Genomic DNA, 19,746 nt, shown 5'->3' with positions numbered 1-19,746 from the left:
AACATTTCACAATGTAATACAAGCCATGTATCCAAACCAAAAGATACAGGTCAAATTAGTAATGAAACTCCTAGGCATGATGTCCTCATGCATAGCCATTGTCCCAAACGCAAGGTTGCACATGCGGCCCTTACAACAGTGCCTAGCATCACAGTGGTCACAGGCACAGGGTCAACTTCTAGATCTGGTGTTGATAGACCGCCAAACATACATCTCGCTTCAATGGTGGAACAGTATAAATTTAAACCAAGGGCGGCCTTTTCAAGACCCAGTGCCACAATATGTAATAACAACAGATGCTTCCATGACAGGGTGGGGAGCACACCTCAATCAGCACAGCATCCAAGGACAATGGGACATTCAGCAAAGACAGTTTCATATAAATCACTTAGAACTGTTAGCGGTGTTTCTAGCGCTGAAAGCATTTCAACCCATAATAACCCACAAATACACTCTTGTCAAAACAGACAACATGACAACAATGTATTACCTAAACAAACAGGGAGGAACACACTCGACACAGTTGTGTCTCCTGACACAAAAAATATGGCATTGGGCGATTCACAACCACATTCGCCTAATAGCAAAATTTATTCCAGGGATTCAAAATCAGTTAGCAGACAATCTCTCTCGGGATCACCAACAGATCCACGAATGGGAAAATTCACCCCCAAATACTGAACACTTACTTCAGAATGTGGGGAACGCCACAAATAGATCTATTTGCAACAAAAGAAAACTCAAAATGCCAAAACTTCGCATCCAGGTACCCACAACATCAGTCTCAGGGCAATGCACTATGGATGAACTGGTCAGGGATATTTGCGTACGCTTTTCCCCCTCTGCCACTTCTTCCATATCTAGTAAACAAGTTGAGTCAAAACAAACTCAAACTCATACTAATAACACCAACATGGGCAAGGCAACCTTGGTACACAACACTACTAGACCTTTCAGTAGTACCTCATGTCAAACTACCAAACAGACCAGATCTGTTAACACAACACAAACAACAGATCAGACATCCAAATCCAGCATCGCTGAATCTAGCAATTTGGCTCCTGAAATCCTAGAATTTGGGCACTTAGACCTCACACAGGAATGTATGGAGGTCATAAAACAAGCTAGAAAACCTACCACTAGACACTGCTATGCAAATAAGTGGAAAAGATTTGTTTATTACTGCCATAATAATCAAATTCAACCTTTACACACATCTGCAAAAGATATAGTAGGATACTTACTACATTTGCAAAAATCAAAACTAGCTTTCTCTTCCATTAAAATACATCTTACGGCAATTTCAGCTTACCTGCAAATTACGCACTCAACTTCATTATTTAGGATACCAGTCATAAAAGCGTTTATGGAAGGCCTAAAGAGAATTATACCACCAAGAACACCACCAGTTCCTTCATGGAACCTCAACATTGTCTTAACACGACTAATGGGTCCACCTTTTGAGCCCATGCACTCTTGTGAAATGCAATACTTAACGTGGAAAGTTGCATTTTTAATTGCCATCACATCTCTAAGAAGAGTGAGTGAAATTCAAGCATTTACCATTCAAGAACCATTTATTCAAATACACAAAAATAAAGTTGTTCTACGGACAAATCCTAAATTTTTACCAAAAGTAATCTCACCGTTCCACTTGAATCAAACGGTAGAATTACCAGTGTTCTTTCCACAGCCAGATTCTGTAGCTGAACGAGCACTACATACATTAGACATCAAAAGAGCACTAATGTACTACATTGACAGAACAAAACTAATTCGAAAGACAAAACAACTATTTATTGCCTTTCAAAAACCTCATACAGGAAATCCAATTTCAAAACAAGGCATTGCTAGATGGATAGTTAAGTGCATTCAAACCTGCTATCTTAAAGCTAAAAGAGAACTGCCTATTACACCAAAGGCACACTCAACCAGAAAGAAAGGTGCTACCATGGCCTTTCTAGGAAATATTCCAATGAACGAAATATGTAAGGCAGCAACATGGTCTACGCCTCATACATTTACCAAGCACTACTGTGTAGATGTGTTAACTGCACAACAGGCAACAGTAGGTCAAGCTGTACTAAGAACATTATTTCAAACTACTTCAACTCCTACAGGCTGAACCACCGCTTTTGGGGAGATAACTGCTTACTAGTCTATGCACAGCATGTGTATCTGCAGCTACACATGCCATCGAACGGAAAATGTCACTTACCCAGTGTACATCTGTTCGTGGCAGTCGCTGCAGATTCACATGCGCCCACCCGCCTCCCCGGGAGCCTGTAGCCGTTTAGAAGTAGATCTTAAACATTTGTACATTTGTAAATATATTACTTTAAACTTCATTATGTACATACGCATTCACTCCATTGCATGGGCACTATTACTAGCATACACAACTCCTACCTCACCCTCTGCGGGGAAAACAATCTAAGATGGAGTCGACGCCCATGCGCAATGGAGTCGAAATGGGAGGAGTCCCTCGGTCTCGTGACTCGAAAAGACTTCTTCGAAGAAAAACAACTTGTAACACTCCGAGCCCAACACCAGATGGCGGGATGTGCACAGCATGTGAATCTGCAGCGACTAATGCCACGAACAGATGTACACTGGGTAAGTGACATTATATATATATATATATATATATATATTTTTTTTTTTATATTTAGCCCATGTCACTGAGCGTAAAGCAGGCACTGGGAAAATATGTGATTTGGAAGGATATGCCCAATCTTGCATACACGTCTCCCTTCCTCAGTGTACACTTCATACGGAGTTATGACCAGGATAGATGTGTCTAATCTAGGATTGACTCTTGATTTTTGTAGCTCTTCAGTCATGGTCATGAACGTGAACTAGCCCCATATGTGTTATTCTAGAGCTCTTTAAATGTATAGTTTCTAATTATTCTCCAAAGTGAATGTTTTAAAGTAAATGAAATTTAGGAGCCTCTCTCCAAGCTGTGTTTAGGGAATTTACGTTTTTTTTCAGTTTAGAAAGTTGCCAATTATGGGGAGTGGCCATAATAGGCATTTTTTTTTTTTTTTTTTTAAGTCCAGTTTGCCAAATGTACTGAAAAATAAATTTGGCTGAAAGCAGTACTGTATTAACCGCGTACATCAATGTATGCACTAGCTCCAGCAGAATGAGGTGAGTTTCTCCCTCTTCTGTAGCTGCTTTTGTGACCAGGTCTGATTTCCCCTAAGGGGCCCTCAGGCCACAGATACTCATGCTCTAAGTCAAGGCAGCGTCTTGTAGCTCTTCCTATGGAGGTCTGCTTCGATGTCCAGGCCTCCGTGCATTACAAGAGGTTCTTGTGGCTTTCCTTGGTAGCAGACTGGCCAGATGATGGCATCCAGTGAGAAGAATAGAATATGGAGATGCACCATTCAGGAATGTTTCACGTTCTCTTCAGCCTCACTCCTCTACTGAAGAGATGCGACCCGCACCACTGACCGTAGTGCATCTTGTACCATTGGCATTCGACCCTTTGCTTCTCCATTGCAACCTCCACTGATGGCAAGCTTGGTAACAAGATTATAAAGAGGAAAGGTTTTGACAGGTGCACCGATCCAGATTTCATGCTCCTCTAAGGGACACCTCTACTTTGACACTGATATGAGTGGTTTCCAAGTTAGATCTCTGAACTTCGTCGCCCTCTACAGTCTACTGGAGACGTACTGCTCTTTCATGAAGTAACAGATGGTGCAGTTAGGAAATTGAATATTGTAGAGCATCTATCCTCAGCAATTTGGCGACTGGTGCACTTTACTGGGCCTAAGTACCTCACCTGATGCCTCAAAAAACAGGGGTTCTGATGGATACAACTACCTGTGGATTCCTCACCTAATGAATACTCCCATGGCGCCAGCATTCGACGGAAATCTTCTTCCTAGCTTCTGCACGTCGACGAGGACGTCACATTAGCCCACGCCGTCTGACGTCATACAGGCAATAAGAGGTCCTCGCCGACGTCCGTTCCCTTTTTTCCGTGCATTCGAAACGGTTATCTTCGAGGGAGCTACTGTTACTTTCATAGTTACAGTGTATTTTCTGCTGCGTGGATTTTCTCTGCGGTAATAATGTCTCAGAGGAAGTCTGGTTTCAAGCTCTGTCGAGAGTGTGGCGGCAAGATGTCCGTTACTGATCCTCACTCCGACTGTCTATGGTGTTTAAGCTCCGACCACGACGTCGCAACTTGTGATTCATGTCAGCACATGAATCCGAAGGCCCTGAAAGAACGTGAGGCTAAACTATTCATGGCGAAGTCGAAGAGAAAGGAGAAGAAACATCATAAGAAGTCTTCTTCGCCAAGGTCTCATCGGCGTCATCGAGACTCCCGGCGCCGTAGGGATTCATGGCGTCATTCCAGCAAGGAGTCTCGTTCGAGGTCGCCTTCGGCTCGGCGTCGGAAGACTTGGGAGGTCAGTCCCACGGTCACGCCACATCCATCGACGCCGTTGCCCTCTCCGACGTCACCGACTTCGCCTGGACAGGCGTCTGTGGTTGAGGTGATGCAGCCTCTTGTGATGTCTCTGGCGTTGCAGACGTCGAGGCTGGCGTCGGGGTCGCCTTCGATCCAGGCACCCCAGTATCCAGCTTTTCCCGCCCCTGGAGCCGATAATACCGCATTTCTGAATGCGATGTATACCATCTTTCAACAGATGGCTCCAGGAGGTGCTCCGGCTGGTCCTTCGGGGCCCTTGGCCTTTTCATTGGGTGATCCTGCGCCTCTACGTCCGGCACCCATTATGCCCTTTCTCCCTTTAGGGAATGTGGGCTCGGCGCCGGTGGCCGCTCCGGTGGCTCCAGAGGTTTTGGCCCCGGAGGTTTCCATCCCGTCGACGTCAGGATTTCGTCCTGTGACTCCGGCGGGTCCATCGGAGACTCCAAGATTTCTTCGTCCGCTCCTTCCTCGGCGCCGAAGCTGCCTGTGGCGCCGGACGCGGCGTCGGATGGTTCTGGAGATCGGCGCTGATCTTCGACTTCGGCGGAGGCCATGTCGACTCCGCGTATCGAGGAAAGACTACATTCGAGGAGGCGTGCTCTCCGTCTTTTGGAAGAGCAGGAATACCAACGAGTCTTGAAGGAAGGAGAGGTTGAGGACTCTGGTGATGGACTGCATGGTCTGGATACAGCCAGTGGGCTGGATACTTCCCCTGAGTGGGACCTTTCATCTCCAGGGGAATATACGGAGGAGGCTGCTACCTTTCACGCTGTGGTGAGGAAGGCGGCTAACTTTCTGGACCTGCCTTTGCCGGTGGCAGAGGCGAAGCAGAATTTACTGACTGAGGTACTGCATCCGGCCTCTGCTTCAGCGGAGCCTCTCTTGCCATTTAATGAGGCTTTGCTTGATCCAGTGTTTGAGGTGTGGAAGAAGCCAGTATCTTCCTTGGCTGTTCATAGGGCTGTGGCCAGGAGATATCGAGCAGCACCATCTGACCCTGGCTTTCTGTCTAGACACCCTACGCCGGAGAGCTTGGTGGTGCAAGCCTCCTGTTCCTCTAGGTCAGCGCCTGGATCTTTCCCGACTGTACCAGGAGACAGAGACTCTAAAAAGCTGGATGCACCATCCAAGAAGATATTTTCCTTTTGTAGTTTGGCGTTGAAGGCCACCAACGCGACTTGCATTCTGGGGAGATACATCCATGCTCTCATGGACGATATTTCATCTTCATTTACGGAGCTTCCCCAGGGACTCTTGAATGTTGTCTCGGATGCCCAGGCTGCCGCAACCCAGATTATCCAGTCTGGGCTGGACACGACCGACTCAGTGGCTAGGGCAATGGGCACAGCTGTGGTGGCAAGGAGGCAGGCCTGGCTCCGTAACTCAGGGTTTTCTGCGGACGTGCAGTCGACCCTGTTGGACCTCCCGTTTGATGGGGACAAACTGTTTGGAGCCAAAGCAGATTCGGCCTTGGAGAGATTTAAAGAAAGCAGGGCCACAGCCAAATCATTAGGGCTGCAAGCCCCTTCTTCTTCTGCCTCCTCCAGATTTTTCAGGTGGTTTCGTGGATTTGGGCATGGCTCTTCCTCCTCTTCCTTTTGGGGGAGATTCCAGCAACCCACCTCTTCCCTCCCCTATAGATCATTTAGAGGGAGGGGTAGGGCCCGCACCAGAGGAGCCTCTCAGCAGCACTCTGCCTCTTCCTCGTCCCCTGGAGGGGTGCAGCAGGGAAAGCAGCCTTAGGCTTCCACCATTTCCCACTCACTCCTCTCCTGTAGGCGGGAGGTTACGGCATTTTCTCCACAAGTGGGAGACTATTATATCGGACACTTGGGTTATCAGTATTGTGGGAAAAGGCTACACCCTTCACTTTTGGGAGTTTCCGCCCCCCATCCCGCCCCGCCCATCTTATTGTTCAAAAGAACACCTCCTGTTGTTAGAACAGGAGGTTCAAGTCCTCCTTTCAAAGGGCGTGGTGGAGTTAGTTCCAGAGCGGGAAAGGGGTCGAGGTTGTTACTCAAGGTACTTCCTGATTCCCAAGAAGGATGGTCGGTTGAGACCAATCCTGGATCTGAGGATCTTGAATTGGTTCCTCAAACAGGAAAAGTTCAAGATGCTGACCCTAGCTCAGGTGCTTTTGGCGTTGAACAAAGAAGATTGGATGGTGTCTGTCGACTTGCAGGATGCTTATTTTCATATCCCGATACTCAAGTCGCACAGGAAGTATGTCCGGTTTGTGGTAGGGTCGCAGCACTATCAGTTTGCGGTCCTCCCGTTTTGGTCTTACTTCAGCACCTCGAGTCTTCACGAAGGTGATGTCAGTGGTTGCGGCAGAGCTCAGAAGGAAGGGGATAGCAGTATTCCCTTACTTGGACGACTGGTTGATCAAAGCCAAGTCTCCGGAGCTTGTGTCGCATCATCTGCAGTCAACAACCCAGTTGTTGTTCGACCTGGGCTTTTCGGTGAACGTGCCCAAATCTCACCTGGAGCCCTCTCAGCGCCTCCTATTCATAGGGGCAGTACTGGATACAACATTGAATCGAGCCTTTCCTCCGCCTCAGCGGATTCAAGATATTCAGGAGTTGGTTCCAATGTTTCGAAATGGAGCGGTAGTTCCAGTCCTCAAGGTCCTTCGTCTACTCGGTCTGTTTGCCTCCTGCATACTGTTGGTCACGCATGCTCGCTGGCATATGAGGGCTCTTCAGTGGTGCCTCCGAAGGCAGTGGTCTCAACACAAAGGAGATCTAGAAGGTGCTGTCAAGATCTCCGGAGATGCTGCTGTGGACTTGAAGTGGTGGATTGCGGGCAACCATCTTTCACAAGGAAAGACGTTCGCGCAGTCACCACCAGTGACCACGGTCATAACGGATGCTTCCACTCTAGGGTGGGGAGCTCATCTGGGGGATCTGAAGATCAAAGGGCTTTGGTCTTCAGAGGAACAGATTTTTCATATCAATCTGTTGGAGTTGCGGGCTGTACGTCTGGCTCTCAAGGCCTTCCTCCCTTCCCTTCGTGGTCAGTCGGTACAGGTCCTGACGGACAATACTACCGCGATGTGGTACATAAACAAACAGGGAGGAGTAGGGTCGTACCTTCTCTGCAGAGAAGCTCTTCGACTATGGTCCTGGGCAAAGGACCATCAGATTTGCTTGGTAGCAAATCATCTGGCCGGGGTCTTGAATGTACGTGCAGACAGTCTCAGTCGCCATTTCTCGGCCGACCACGAGTGGCGTCTCCATCCAGATCAAGTCCGTTTAATCTTCCAGATGTGGGGGTTTCCTCTGATAGATTTGTTTGCCACTCTGGAGAACGCGCATTGTCCGTTATTCTGCAGCCTCCAGTATCCGATGCAGGGAGCGTTGGGGGACGCGTTTCAGATAACCTGGTGCGGCCAGTTCCTTTACGCGTTTCCCCCCCATACCCTTGATTCCTCGGGTGTTGAGGAAGATTCGCCAAGACTGGGCCCAAGTCATTTTAATAGCTCCGGATTGGCCAAGGAGGGTGTGGTACTCCGACCTTCTCCAACTCTCACTGTGCCCTCCGCTCCGTCTCCCTCTCAGGGCAGACCTCCTCTCGCAGTCGCAGGGGCAGGTTTTACACCCCAACCTCCAGAGTCTGCACCTACATGCCTGGAGATTGAGCGGGGCAACCTGAGTTCCTTCTCTCTCCCGCCTGATGTAGTGGATGTTATATTAGCGGCCAGGCGACACTCCACTACATCTATCTACGCTAATAGGTGGTCTAAATTTGTTATGTGGTGTGGAGAGAGACAGATTGATCCCTTACATGCTCATCTGTCAGATGTTTTGTCTTTTGCTCTGTCTCTAGCGCAGAAAGGTTGTGCAGTGGCTACCATTAAAGGTTATTTGTCTGCCTTGTCAGCCTTCATTTGTCTTCCAGACCAACCATCGTTATTTAAATCCCCTTTTGTTCTCAGATTCTTGAAAGGTCTTCTAAATAAATATCCTCCAAAACCATTCGTTATGCCTCAATGGGATTTGTCCTTGGTCCTGACTTTCCTTATGGGGTCCCCTTTTGAACCTATGCATTCTTGCCCCTTAAGGTATTTACTTATTAAGACAGTCTTTTTGGTGGCTATAACATCTGCAAGGAGAGTGAGTGAGTTGCAGGCCTTATCGGTAAAACCCCCTTATACAAATTTTTATGGGGATAAGGTGGTGTTGAGGACCAAGGCTGCTTTCCTCCCGAAGGTTGTTTCACCCTTCCATTTGGCCCAGACAATTACTTTGTCCACGTTCTATCCTCCGCCTCATCCTTCAAAGGAGGAAGAGAGACTACATCGCTTGGACCCAAAGAGGGCGTTAAGCTTCTACATTGATAGAACGAAGGACTTCAGGCTGGAGGATCGGCTGTTCATCGGATACGTGGGCAAGAGGAGAGGAAAGGCAGTCCACAAGAGAACACTCTCCAGGTGGGTTGTTCTTTGCATTAAAATCTGTTACTCTTTAGCAAAGAAGGATGCTCCTGATGGCATTAGAGCTCATTCCACCAGAGCTAAGTCGGCCACTTCGGCCTTGACCAGAGGTGTTCCTGTGGTCGACATCTGCAAGGCCGCAACTTGGTCGTCCCTTCACACTTTTGCGAAGCATTACTGTTTGGACTCTGAGGTCAGAAGGGACGGCCATTTTGCACGATCAGTGCTGCAGGATTTCTTGGTTTGACCATTTAGGCACCCACCACCGGGCGTGGTACTGCTTTGGGGACTCTATTCATTAGGTGAGGAATCCACAGGTAGTTGTATCCATCAGAAGAACAAGTTACTTAACTTCGATAACGACTTTTCTGGTGGATACATTAGCTACCTGTGGATTCCTCACGGTCCCACCCGCCTCCCCGTTGCCTTTTTGGTCTTACCAAGTAATCCTTGAATGCGCTCCTATTGGTCTTCAAGACTGCAATAGATTTTGTATATATGGATATTTGTATATATGTGTATATATATATATATATATATATATATATATATTTGTCTATATACATAATTAGTATATATTTGTTTGTTTAAAAAAAAAAAAAAAAATTATATTAAATCTATAGCCATTTTTTTGCAATGTTGTGTGATTTACAATGTTATGGGATGTTGCCTTGCTCTTTCATTGCATTCGATTATTGTTCTCATGCACGTAAACAATTTGGTACTGACGTCGGCACGTCGGCGAGGACCTCTTATTGCCTGTATGACGTCAGACGGCGTCGCGTGGGCTAATGTGACGTCCTCGTCGACGTGCAGAAGCTAGGAAGAAGATTTCCATCGAATGCTGGCGCCATGGGAGTATTCATTAGTTGAGGAATCCACAGGTAGCTAATGTATCCACCAGAAAAGTCGTTACCGAAGGTCAGTAACTCGTTCTTTTGGCTGATCACTCTAGTCCAAACCTCCAATGCCTTTTTATTTATTTCTTTCTTTTTGCGAGCAGGTGATATTGCCTCAGCTCTCAAGGAGTAATGATTGCAGTTAGCTGTATCTGAAAGTTTATTTATGGATTTCCTCCAATTCCTGTAATACAAAATTTTCTACAAATAAATATATAGAGAGATGAAAAAATGATTCTGATTGTTCCGGCTTGGCCAAGACAGCGCATGTAGACAGAATTGTGGAACTTCTCTTCCCACGGTTCAGATTATGTGCCCTTGTGTTGACTAGGAACAGGGGGCAAATACTTCACTACAGGATTTAGTCCATTTGATTGACAGCCTGGCTTTACAGGACTTTGAATTTGTTCTTCTGGGTTTACCTGATGCTTGCAGACATGCTTAGAGCACCATTCACTATTACAAATTATACCTTTAAATGGATTGGAAGAGGTTTGTGCTATTGGCAGTAAAGGAGAAACTAAATAAGCTACAAATGTTTACTTTCCAGCTTTTACTGTGTCTTCTAAAGCTTACTAGGGATGGTCCCTGTTATGCCTCAAAGTCTGGCGGGCATCGGTTTCTGGATACCTCAGATCAGTTTACCCTCTTGCTACAGCATCTTTCTTGGAAGACATCTTTCTTGTTAGCAGCAACATCCAGAGGCGTCAGTGAGTACATGCTCTGTCTTGTAAGGAGTCTTGCTTACGATTCTCCAGGGACAGTGTAGCTCTGGCTACAAATCTCAAGTTCATTCCTATTGAATCAGAAAATGTTTGCAATGTGTTTTTTTTTTCCCCAAACCCTACCACGGCATCTGAGAGAGCTCTCCACTCTAGATGTTAAAGGATCTCTTAAACTTACCTCCAAAAGACAAAGGACCTTAGCTGTGCTAAGCAGCATTCAATAGATCATGGCTCCTTGAACAAGAGAAAAACAATAATGAAATAGGCAGTTACTAGATTGATTGTTGTAGGAAAGTACCCTCATTTTGGCATGGTTACCACCACTTTTTGCCTGCCGTCAGTGTGCTTAGACTGTTTGCACTGGGATCCTGCTTACCAGGACCCCAGTGATTGTGCGCTCTCCCTCTAAATTTGGTTGCTTAGGACTTTGCACACCCCACAATTGGCATACTAGTGCCCCTATATAAGTTCCTAGTATATGGTACTTGGGTACCCAGGGCTTTGGGGCACCAGGGGATCCCCATGGGCTGCAGCATGTTTTGTGCCACCCATGAAAGCCCATGCAAAATGTGTCTGCAGGCCTGCCATTGCAGCCTGTGTGAAAAGGTGCATGCACCCTTTCACTTCAGGTCACTGTAAGTCAGCCCTATGGTAGGCCCTTCTAGCCCAGAGGGCAGGGTGCAGGTTCCTGTGTGACCCCTATAAACTCCAGCTCCATTACCCTGGACTTTGTAAGTGCGGAGAAGCCATTTTAGCCGTGTACTGGACACCTGTGTCCAGCTACATAATGTAACTCCGAACCTAGTTGGTATCAAACATGTCGGAATCATACCCCAATACTGTTGCCAGTATTGATTGAATGATTCCCTGAACTCTGGGGGCTCCTTAGAGGACCCCCCAGTATTGCTCCGACCAGTCCTCCGGGTTTTTCGAGGCAGCTTGCGCTGCTGCCACTCCTCAGACAGGTGTCTGCCCTCCTGCTGCTTGACCAGCTCAGCAGAGGAAAGCAAAACAAAGGATTTCCTGTGGAGAGGGAGGTAACACCCTCTCCCTTGGAAAAAGGTGCTACATGGTTTGGGAGGGGCAACCTCCCTAAGCCACTGGTATGCTTTGAAAGGCACATTTGGTGCCATCTTAGCATAAACAGGTTTGACCAGACCAGGGACCCGCGATCCCTGTTCTGGCACGAAACTGGACAAAGAAAAGGGGAGTGACCATCACCACCCTAGGGGTGGTGCCCAGAGCTCTTCCAGGTAGCCACTTGATTCTGCCATCTTGAATCCAAGGTGGGCAGAGGCCTCAGGTGCATCTGAGTGGCTAGGTCGGGTAGGTGACGTCACAGCCTCCTACGGATAGGTGGTCACCCTGCTAGGTGACCAATCCCCCTTTCTGGTCTATTGAGTTTCTCCCTCTTGGGTGTATCCTCAGATTTGACGTGCAAGATTCCAGCAGGACTCCTGCATTGTTTACTTCATCTTCTGGCTTCTGGAACTGACTGACAATCTGCAACTACAGCGACGACTCTGCTCTGCAACATTGTTTTTCCTGCTCCTTCCAACAACTGCAACATTTCCACAGCTGTGCATCCTCTGAGGGTGCCGAGTGTACAGTCTGCACAAGAAGTAAGGAATCTCCCTTGGAGCGAAGGAGTCACTCCCCTGCGTCTGCAGGCACCAACTGCAACGATCGGCTGCGTGGATTGTCTCTCCTCCAGAACTGCGTGGATCCTGCATCACAGGTGGTGGTCTGGGGAGGTCCCCTTGGGCCTATCTGTCAGCTGTCCAACTTGGGAGACAATGAGCCCTTGCCTCTCATTGCAGGACAGTACCCCTGTGGACCACAACTCTTGCAGCTACCAAGGCTTGTTTGCTCCTCCTTCAAGGGGTCTTTAGGCTCTGTGTAGCCCTGGCCCCCAGCACTCCTTCCTGCAAAGCACAGTCTCCTGCCTGCTGCTCCAGCGACGGGGAACTCCTCTTAAGGCGTGCTGAGTGGGCCTCACTTCGTATCCTGCCAGTGGGTTGCCCATGGGGGTGCCTCCACTTCTTGCGACTCTCCCAGCTGCTGAGGGTCACGCCGGACTCCCCTCCTTGGGTCAGGTTCCCTGGACCTTGCTGGTCCTTACCAGCTTTGCAAAAGAGCTTCAGTCTCTTGCATTTGCCAAGACTTGTTGGTGGTTTTCTAGCACCACTAACCGACTGCATCTCGACCACCGACGTGGGACATCACTTATGTAACGTCGCTTCATCTCCCGGGCTGCACTGCTGAACTTCTTTGTCCACCTTCGACCTGGTCCTGCATCCACAGAAGGGTGGGTAGTGGCTCTTGCCACAACAGAACACTTCAGCACATACTGGCCTGGTCCCCTTCCTTTGCAGGTCCTCTTCTGTCAGGATCCAGCTTTGGGTTCCTCCAGTCTTGGTTGGTCTTGCACAATCCTTTTCCAAAGTCATCCTGTTGGTTTTTTGAAAAACCAGGTACTTACCTTTGCCCTCCTGGTCGCTGGAGGTCACTTGATAGTCACTTCCTGAGGTTCCTAGTTCCGCCAGCTCCCTTCTGATTCCAGTTCCTTGGGTGTGGGGCTGCCTTTCACGCTCTACTTTTTTAGTATATGGTTTGGCCCTCCCCTAGGGCCCTCACTATTTGTATTGCTTTTACCAATGCAAATTGCTTTTATGCTAGTTACTTATTGCTAATCTTTATATAATAGTGTGTTTACTTACCTCCAGTTGGGGTTCTGCCTATTCTAGTATTTGTGTTAACCTAATAAAGTATTTTTGTAATACTGTGGTTCTTTCATGTGTGTAAGTACTGTGTGACTACAGTGGTATCGCATAAGCTTTGCATGCCTCCTCAATAAATCTTGGCTGCTTATTCACAGCTGCCTCTAGAGAGCCCGGCTTCCAGACACTGCCTGCGCTTCACTGAGAGGGGATCCCTGGACCTGGTATAAGGTGATAACACCTTAGGTGCTCACCACACACCAGGCCAGCTTCCTACAATTGTCTAATGAACAGACGACTCTCCGGAGCTGCTAGAGCCCATACAGAGGAGTGTGGCAACCACAGCCGTTGTAGGAGTCACTTTAAAAGAGATTTGTAAAGCAGTAGCATTGAGAAGGACACACACTTTATCAAAACATTAGTGCAGTGGTTCCCAACCTTTTGACTTCTGTGGACCCCCACGTTATCATTACTGGAACCCGGGGACCCCCACTGAATCACTATTGGAATCTGGGGACCCCCCACTAAGTCATTACTGAAAGTGGGGAACCTAAACTATTTGTAGTATTTAATTTTCTAAGCAGTTGCGGACCCCCTAAGGAGGCTTTGCGGACCCCCAGGGGTTCTCCGGACCACAGGTTGGGAACCACTGCATTAGTGCATAGATGTTGACTTCAAGAAATAAGCAACTGTCCAACAAACTGTTCTCGTAAACTTATTTAATACAGTATTGGAACTCATAGATTAACTTTTGTAGCATATCTAAGACCGTTTAAAAAAAGAGACCAAAGATAGACCTTAGCCAATCAGGCTGTACATCCCTTTAGAACACTCCTGTAAGAAGCTACATTTTCTGCCATGTGTCGTGCTAGGGAGTCGCCACTGAGCTCTGCTCAGTCACACCTTTTCAGAGTCATTTCTGATGATATATGCTATTAGAAGTAGAGTTTGAGGAAAAATATCTCCTACACCACACTATTGTCTGGGATATATCTGATTTCTACTTCACCATCCATTTCAGATAAGAAGAAAGAGACTCTTCAGAGCCTGCAAGACCTGTGGCAAGAACAGACCTAATTTTGAAGATAAACACAAAGATTGTATATTTCTGATGGATACAACTACCTGTGGATTCCTCACCTCATGAATACTCCCATGGCGCCAGCATTCGACGGAAATCTTCTTACTAGTCTCTGCACGTCGACGAGGACGTCACTGTCTCGCACGCGACGCCGTCTGACGTCATACAGGCAATAAGAGGTCCTCGACGACGTGCAGACGTCAGTTCCCTTTTTTCCGTGCATTCGAAACGGTTATCTTCGAGGGAGCAACTGTTACTCTTGCGGTTACAGTGTATATCTTGCTGCGTACTCTTTCTCTGTGGAAATAATGTCGCAGAGAAAGTCTGGATTTAAGCCTTGTCGTGAGTGTGGAGGCAAGATGTCGGTGACGGATCCTCATTCCGATTGCCTTTGGTGTTTGAGCTCCGACCACGACGTCTCGACTTGTGATTCGTGTCAGCACATGAATCCGAAGGCCCTTAAAGAACGCGAGGCGAAGCTGTTTATGGCCAAGTCAAAGGAGAAGCATCACAAGAAAAAGTCTTCTCCAAGACATCGGCGTCATCGAGACTCCCGGCGCCGTAGAGAATCTCGGCGTCATTCAAGGGAGGCTCGTTCCAGGTCTCCGGATCGGCGCCGGAGGACATGGGAGGTCAGCCCCACGGTGACGCCGCATCCTTCGACGCCGTTGCTCTCTCCGGCGTCTCCAACTTCGCCTGGACAGGCGTCGGTGATTGAGGTATTGGAGCCTCAAGTGTTTTCTCCGGCGCAGACGCCGAGGCCGGCGTCGGGGTCGCCTCAGAGTCAGGCACCCCAGTATCCGGCTTTTCCCACCCCTGGAGCCGATAGTTCTGCATTCTTGAATGCGATGTATGCCATCTTCCAACAGATGGCTCCAGGGGGTGCTCCGGCTGGGCCTTTGGCCTTTTCTTTGGGTGATCCTGCGCCTCTTCGGCCGGCACCCTTTATGCCCTTTCTCCCGTTTGGGAACGTGGGCTCGGCGCCAGTGTCGGCGCCGGTGGCCGCTCCGATGGCTTCGGAGGGATTGGCCCCAGGGATTTCCATCCCGTCGACGTCGAGATTTCGGCCTGTGACTCCGGTGGGTCCATCCGTTTCATCTGCTCTTCAGTCGGCGCCGAAGTTACCTGTGGCGCCGGATGCGGCGTCGGTGGCTTCGGAAGATCGGCGCCGATCTCCGACTTCGGCGGAGGTATTGTCGACTCCGCGGATTGAGCAACGACTGCATTCAAGGAGGCGTGCTCTCCGGGTACTAGAGGAGCAGGAGTACCAACGAGCCCTAGAGGAAGGAGAGCTAGAGGACTCGGGTGATGGGCTGCGTGGACTGGAGTCGGCCAGTGGGCTGGACACTTCCCCTGAGTGGGACCTTTCGTCCCCGGGGGAATATACCGAGGAAGCTGCTTCCTTTCATACAGTGGTACGGAAGGCAGCTAGTTTTTTGGACCTGCCTTTGCCGGTGGTGGAGGCGAAACAAAACCTTTTGACAGAGGTGTTGCATCCGGCCTCAGCCGCGGCGGAGCCTCTATTACCTTTTAATGACGCTCTGCTGGATCCGGTTTTAGAGGTGTGGAAGAAGCCGGCATCTTCCCCAGCAGTTCACAGAGCCGTGGCCAGGAGGTATCGGACGGCTCCAACTGATCCTGGTTTCCTATCTAGGCACCCTACGCCGGAGAGCTTGGTTGTGCAGGCCTCCTGTTCGTCCAAGTCAGCGCCTGGTTCTTTTCCGACGGTGCCGGGGGACAGAGATTCAAAAAAGCTGGAGGCGCAGTCGAAGAAGATTTTTTCGTCCTGCAGTCTGGCTTTAAAAGCCACCAATGCAACCTGTATCCTGGGGAGGTATATTCATGCTCTGATGGATGACATCTCCTCTTCGTTTACAGAGCTTCCCCAGGGTCTTTTGGATCTTGTCTCTGATGCTCAGGCTGCTGCGACCCAAATTATCCAGACGGGACTGGATACCACCGACTCGGTAGCCAGAGCAATGGGCACAACTGTGGTGGAAAGGAGACAGGCCTGGCTCCGTAACTCGGGCTTTTCGGCAGATGTACAGTCCACATTGTTGGATCTCCCGTTTGATGGGGACAAACTGTTTGGGGCTAAGGCTGATTCGGCCTTGGAACGGTTTAAGGAGAGCAGGGCCACGGCTAAGTCGCTGGGACTCCAAGCTCCTTCTTCCACGGCCTCTTCCAGATTCTTCAGGAGGTTTCGTGGATTTGGGCGTGGCTCTTCCTCCTCTTCCTTTCGGGGAAGATATCAGCAACCTGCCTCTTCCCATCCCTATAGATCTTTTAGGGGGAGGGGTAGGGTCCGCACCAGGGGAGCTTCTCAGCTGCACTCTGCCTCTTCCTCATCCTCTGGCGGGGTGCAGCAGGGGAAGCAGCCTTAGGCTTCCACCATTTCCCACTCACTCCTCTCCTGTAGGGGGAAGATTACAGCATTTTCTCACCAAATGGGAGACTGTTACGTCGGACACTTGGGTTCTCAGTGTTGTGGGAAAAGGCTACACCCTTCCCTTTCGGGAGTTTCCGCCCCTCATCCCGCCCCGCCCTTCGTATTGTTCACAAGAACACCTCCTGTTGCTAGAACAGGAGGTAGAAGTCCTCCTTTTAAAGGGCGCGGTGGAGTTGGTCCCGGAGCAGGAAAGGGGTCAAGGAGTTTACTCAAGGTATTTCCTGATTCCCAAGAAGGATGGTCGTTTGAGACCAATTCTGGACCTGAGGATCTTGAATTGGTTCCTCAAGCAGGAAAAGTTCAAGATGCTGACCCTAGCACAGGTGCTTTTGGCGTTGAACATGGAAGACTGGATGGTGTCTGTCGACTTGCAGGATGCTTACTTTCATATCCCGATACTCAAGTCACACAGGAAGTATCTCCGGTTTGTGGTGGGATCGCAACACTACCAGTTTGCGGTCCTTCCGTTTGGTCTTACTTCAGCACCTCGAGTCTTCACGAAGGTGATGTCGGTGGTTGCGGCAGAGCTCAGAAGGAAGGGGATAGCAGTATTCCCTTACTTGGACTATTGGTTAATCAAAGCCAAGTCCCCGGAGCTTGTGTTGCGTCATCTGCAGTCAACAACCCAGTTGTTGTTCGACCTGGGCTTTTCGGTGAACGAGCCCAAATCTCACCTAGAGCCCTCTCAGCGCCTCCTGTTCATAGGGGCAGTACTGGATACAACATTGGGTCGGGCCTTTCCTCCGCCTCAGCGGATTCAAGATATTCAGGATTTGGTTCCAATGTTTCGAAATGGAGCGGTAGTTCCAGTCCTCAAGGTCCTTCGTCTGCTCGGTCTTTTTGCCTCCTGCATTCTGTTGGTCACGCATGCTCGCTGGCACATGAGGGCTCTTCAGTGGTGCCTCCGAAGGCAGTGGTCTCAACACAGAGGGGATCTAGAGGGTACTGTCAAGATCTCCAGAGATGCTGCTGTGGATTTGAAGTGGTGGATTGCAAGCAACAATCTTTCACAAGGAAAGCCGTTCCAGCAGTCGCCACCAGTGACAACAGTCATAACGGATGCTTCCACTCTAGGGTGGGGAGCTCATCTGGGGGATCTGGAGATCAAAGGTCTTTGGTCTCCAGAGGAACAGATTTTTCACATCAATCTGTTAGAGTTACGGGCTGTACGTCTGGCTCTCAAGGCCTTCCTCCCTTCCCTTCGTGGTCAGTCGGTACAGGTCCTAACGGACAATACTACCACGATGTGGTACATAAACAAGCAGGGAGGAGTGGGGTCGTACCTTCTCTGCAGAGAAGCTCTTCGACTATGGTCCTGGGCAAAGGACCATCGGATTTGCTTGATAGCAAACCATCTGGCCGGAGTTTTGAACGTGCGTGCGGACAGTCTCAGTCGCCACTTCTCGGCAGACCACGAGTGGCGTCTCCATCCAGATCAAGTCCGTTTAATCTTCCAGAAGTGGGGGTTTCCTCGGGTAGATCTGTTCGCCACTCGAGAGAACGCGCATTGTCCGTTGTTCTGCAGCCTTCAGTATCCGATGCAGGAAGCGTTGGGGGACGCGTTTCAAATGACCTGGTGTGGCCAGTTGCTTTACGCGTTTCCTCCCATACCCTTGATTCCTCGAGTATTGAGGAAGATTCGCCAAGACCGGGCTCTAGTAATCTTAATAGCTCCGGATTGGCCAAGGAGGGTGTGGTACTCCGACCTTCTCCAACTCTCAACGTGCCCGCCGCTCCGTCTCCCTTTCAGGGCAGACCTCCTCTCACAGTCGCAGGGGCAGGTTCTACACCCCAACCTCCAGAGTCTGCACATACATGCCTGGAGATTGAACGGGGCAACCTGAGTTCCTTCTCTCTCCCGCCTGAGGTAGTGGATGTTATATTAGCGGCCAGGCGACACTCCACTAAATCTATCTACGCTAATAGGTGGTCTAAATTTGTTGCGTGGTGTGGAGAGAGGCAGATTGATCCCTTACATGCTCATCTATCGGACATTTTGTCTTTTGCTCTATCTCTGGCGCAAAAAGGTTGTGCAGTGGCTACCATTAAAGGTTATTTATCGGCCTTGTCAGCCTTCATATGTCTTCCAGACCAACCATCTTTATTTAAATCCCCTATTGTTATCAGATTCTTGAAAGGTCTTCTAAATCAATATCCTCCAAAGCCATTCGTTATGCCGCAATGGGATTTGTCCTTAGTCCTGACTTTCCTTATGGGGTCCCCTTTTGAACCTATGCATTCTTGCCCCTTGAGGTATTTGGTTTTAAAAACAGTCTTCCTGATAGCTATAACATCAGCAAGGAGAGTGAGTGAGTTGCAGGCCTTATCAGTAAAACCCCCTTATACAACTTTTTATGGGGATAAGGTGGTGTTGAGGACCAAGGCTGCTTTCCTCCCGAAGGTTGTTTCACCCTTCCATTTGGCTCAGGCAATTACTTTGTCCACGTTCTATCCTCCGCCTCATCCTTCCAAAGAGGAAGAAAGACTGCACCGTTTGGACCCAAAGAGAGCGTTGAGCTTCTTTATCGATAGAACAAGGGATTTCAGGATGGAGGATCAGCTGTTTATTGGATACGTGGGCAAGAGGAGAGGAAAGGCAGTCCACAAGAGAACACTATCCAGGTGGGTTGTTCTTTGCATTAAAATATGTTACTCTTTGGCAAAGAAGGATCCTCCTGAGGGCATTAGAGCTCATTCCACCAGAGCTAAGTCGGCCACTTCGGCCTTAGCCAGAGGTGTTCCTGTGGTCGACTTCTGCAAGGCCGCAACTTGGTCGTCCCTTCACACTTTTGCAAAACATTACTGTTTAGATTCTGAGGTTAGAAGGGACGGCCATTTTGCACGGTCAGTGCTGCAGGATTTCTTGGTTTGACCATTTAGGCACCCACCGCCGGGCGTGGTACTGCTTTGGGACTCTATTCATGAGGTGAGGAATCCACAGGTAGTTGTATCCATCAGAAGAACGAGTTACTTACCTTCGGTAACAA

The 19,746-nt window shown here is 49.0% G+C and overlaps 1 protein-coding gene across 14 annotated transcripts in view; it reads left to right on the top strand.

Annotated features, from left to right (window-relative positions):
- Positions 1–19,746, top strand: part of DAZAP1 (DAZ associated protein 1) — a 432,244-nt gene that overhangs the window by 34,061 nt on the left and 378,437 nt on the right. Inside the window, exon 3 of one of the 14 annotated variants that reach the window (XM_069215782.1) lies at positions 10,335–10,494. The exons of the other annotated variants lie outside the window; for them this stretch is intronic. The gene's annotated coding sequence lies outside the window, so the exon portion shown is untranslated. The remainder of the gene's footprint in view (positions 1–10,334; positions 10,495–19,746) is intronic. 14 annotated transcript variants of the gene reach the window in all.

Source organism: Pleurodeles waltl, chromosome 12 (assembly GCF_031143425.1).
Source record: "Pleurodeles waltl isolate 20211129_DDA chromosome 12, aPleWal1.hap1.20221129, whole genome shotgun sequence".
Lineage (NCBI taxonomy): Eukaryota > Metazoa > Chordata > Amphibia > Caudata > Salamandridae > Pleurodeles > Pleurodeles waltl.
This window is presented reverse-complemented; position numbering and strand designations above follow the sequence as displayed.